The sequence below is a fragment of the Hemiscyllium ocellatum genome, unplaced genomic scaffold, assembly GCF_020745735.1.
Source record: "Hemiscyllium ocellatum isolate sHemOce1 unplaced genomic scaffold, sHemOce1.pat.X.cur. scaffold_513_pat_ctg1, whole genome shotgun sequence".
NCBI classification, from domain to species: Eukaryota; Metazoa; Chordata; class Chondrichthyes; order Orectolobiformes; family Hemiscylliidae; genus Hemiscyllium; species Hemiscyllium ocellatum.
Window position 1 is genome coordinate 351,805 of NW_026869093.1, and position 3,383 is coordinate 355,187.

At 42.6% G+C, this 3,383-nt stretch overlaps 1 non-coding gene across 1 annotated transcript; it reads right to left on the reverse strand.

Annotated features, from left to right (window-relative positions):
• Positions 1 to 755: 755 nt before the first annotated feature.
• On the reverse strand, positions 756 to 828 carry trnar-acg (transfer RNA arginine (anticodon ACG)). Its single transcript has one exon. It is a non-coding gene; the product is annotated as a tRNA-Arg (tRNA).
• Between the last annotated feature and the right edge of the window lie 2,555 nt (positions 829 to 3,383).

The following is a 3,383-nucleotide window of genomic DNA, read 5'->3' on the forward strand; positions in this document are numbered from 1 at the left end:
ATTAAGTTTACTTTGGATAGCTGAGCTCTGTGGGTATTCTACATTTGGTTCATTTCGTTTCATGCCTTACTTTTGTGATTAATTTTCTCTCTGTTTTAAAATCTGGAAGTCAACCTAGCTAATGTATTCGAAGTAAATCTTACTACACGCTCACCAAAACAAACAGCGACGTTACACTTTGGATTTCCTGCATAAGAATGTTTTTAGTGGTCTGGCCGAGGCAAAGTGGGGGTTATTTTTCTCAGAGCAGAGCTGATTGTGAGGAGACATGATTGACGTGTAGGAAATAATGGGAAGCATGGAATTACAGATTGATGGAAACAGTTGCTCTTGATCGATCACCAGGGTTTGTAGATTTCAGACAAGATGCAGAAAGCTTTGAATAGATTTGTCGGAAAAATTTATCAGTCTGCAGGTGTTAGACTCTGGAACTCACTCTCTATAAAGATTAGTTGGACATTTAACTCTTCATTCTTCTCTGATTCCATTGGCAAAGGAGTTTTAAAAAATGCTCAAAGACGAGCATTCCCGCGAGCAACAATGATGCGATCGGTGGCTTTGTGAAATGGAAAAGTGCCCATGGCCAACGTGTCCGTCTATTCAGCTTCCCTCCTGTGACGACGCTAGAATATTGACTCTCATGTTTTCGGGGACATTTAATGAACGCATTCTTGTTCCTGCAGATTAAGAACTCATACCTTATTTCGGCCGCAGAGAAATCATTTTTAATGCGTAATAAGAGTCAACACTGCCCTCGAGCCAGGTAGGACTCGAACCTACAGTCTCCTGATCCGTAGTCAGGCGCGTTATCCATTGCGCCACTGGCCCAACGCGCAGCCTGATGCTCAAGAGACTTGATGTTAGCACGGACATGATTAATAGCAGTGATGTTCACTAATTGAACAAGCAATAAAGATAATCACTGTCAAACTTCAGTCCAGTCTTCATCACCTTTCAATGCAGGATTTTTCCAAAAAAAAAACTCGTATGTGGATTATTTTCGTCTCAGAAACATTTATAGAAAGGCAAGGGACAGAGGTGTTCATGGGATACACTCTTCCATCAATACCAGTCACTAATCCACAACCAAACGTCTCCCCAAAATACCACATCCTCATGGACCACAACAATGATTTCAAACAATATCATTTATTTTCATCTCTGTTCACACTAAAGATAGATAAACCAACAGTGACCTGATAAATTAAAAAAAATATAAAACTGAACCAGGGAATAGAGGTGGCTGACTTGGGGCTGTTTCTGGGAAGAAGAGTCAGACTCTCTTTGGCTTAATTCGCGACCCCAGATACACTATGTTTGGGTCCAGAATTATATAATGACCAAACATGAAACCTGTATCTGGGCTTAAAGTCTGATTGAAGATTTGTAGCTCGGGTGTCCGTTGTTGTGGTTCTGTTCACCGAGCTGGAAATTTTTGCTGCAAACGTTTCGTCCCCTGGCTAGGGGACATCATCAGTGCGTTGGAGCCTCCTGTGAAACGCTGCTTTGATGTTTCTTCCGGTATTTATAGTAGATGTATAGATATATAGTGTATCTGGGCTCTAGCACCTGGCGCTTCCCTCTCCTTTCGCCCTCACTCACCGACTATCGATTGGAAACGACATTTCATTCCAATGATCATTCGCTGCATGCATGCTCACCAATCATGTTAACCGTATGCATGCTGCAGGACCCATCCCAACTGATGACGTATAATGCCCAACAGCGAAGAAGAGGCGTTCCTACATGACCAAGCTGGAGGCATTGGTCCTTCAAGCAATCAGAGAAACTCATGGGGTCGCTGGGGGCTCTGATCAATCATAGAATGCTGTTGGGCTAAACTAATCTAACCAGAACTTCCACATCCCAACGCTCAATCAAACTTCGCTTGAAAAATTCTTCCAGTTCACAACACAATTGTTAATGATGACTCTGTCCCCTTTCCCGCTGGTGAAAGTGAGGACTGCAGATCCTGGAGATCAGAGTCAGCAAGAGAGTGGTGCTCAAAAAGCACTGCAGGTCACGCAGCATCTGAGGAGCATGAAAATCTAAGTTTCCGGCAGGCACCCTTCATCAGTAACGTTTCACGCAGCCAATTTATGATCAATATTGCTACTTCCGCTTTTATACCTTCATACCCAGGTTTCAGGCACAGTGGTCTCACAGAAGTTTTGTCTATTGTTTTTCCAATCTACATTTGTCTGATCGTATTCGATTAGCACCATCAAGACTTCTTTTTACCTCATCAAAAAAATCAGCAGACAGCTCGCCACAATTTTCTATGCACAATTCTATTTTAGCTTTCCTGAATGAAACACATATTTTTTCACGTGGCACCTCATTTTGTCTGGTATGCCCATTTGCAACATCTTTCACACAGCTTTAACCGGTAATCCTGTCAGTAATGAAATAGTTTACAAAACGTTTCTCATGGCAACCTGAAAGTGTGCACACCTTTTAAAGATGAGGAAATATGTCTGAATGAGTTGTGACTTAGACATGCTTACTGGTGACAGGAAGCGGTGGAAGGTACACATTCTTTTCCACTTTCACCAATATTCCATTCCACTGAACTCCACAACTTGCCAGCAAAATGCAGGACATTTTCTGTCGCGACCCTCTGGACCAGTATGCCTTGCGTCCCAACAACTGCCCAGACAACACCACTCCATAAAATCACAGAAGTAGCGGCTTTACCACCTGATAGGGCACCACCAAATATTGCATGCAGCTCTGGTCACTGAATTTTGGAAAAATATGAAATCTCTGGAAGGGCTCAAAGGAGGTTGACTGGGATGGTGACTGGTGTGGATCGAAGGTCTTACGAGCAAAATCTGAGGAGACTGATGTTGTTTTCGTCGGAGTTAAGAAGGTTGACAAGTGACTTAATCAAGATTTATATGATTATCAGAAGGTTAGATAGAGTGGAGAATGAGAGCCTCTTTCCTCTGACGGCAAAGGCCAACACGAGGAGTTATAGCATTAAATTGAATGCTGATTGATATAGGACAGATAACTGTGCTAATTTCTTCACACAGAGAGTAGTTCGTGGGTGGATCAGCCTGCCTGCAACACTCGTAGATTCGCTGAATATAAGAGTATTTCAATGTGCATTGAACATATACATGGATAATAATGTAACGGTGAAGGTTAGGTGGACATCACATTTTTTTCACAGGTCAGTGCAAGATCGTGGACCGAAGGGCCTGCACTGTGCTGTAACGTTCTAATGTCTAGGCTAGAAGACCTTCTGGGTTACAATACTCTCCTCACTCTATAACCTTCCAGACACATCTTTCAGTGATTTGTCAGCACTTCATTCAATCCAGACAACTGTATTTCCTCCTCTGAATTTTATCACTGCACAATGGGGAGAGAAAAAC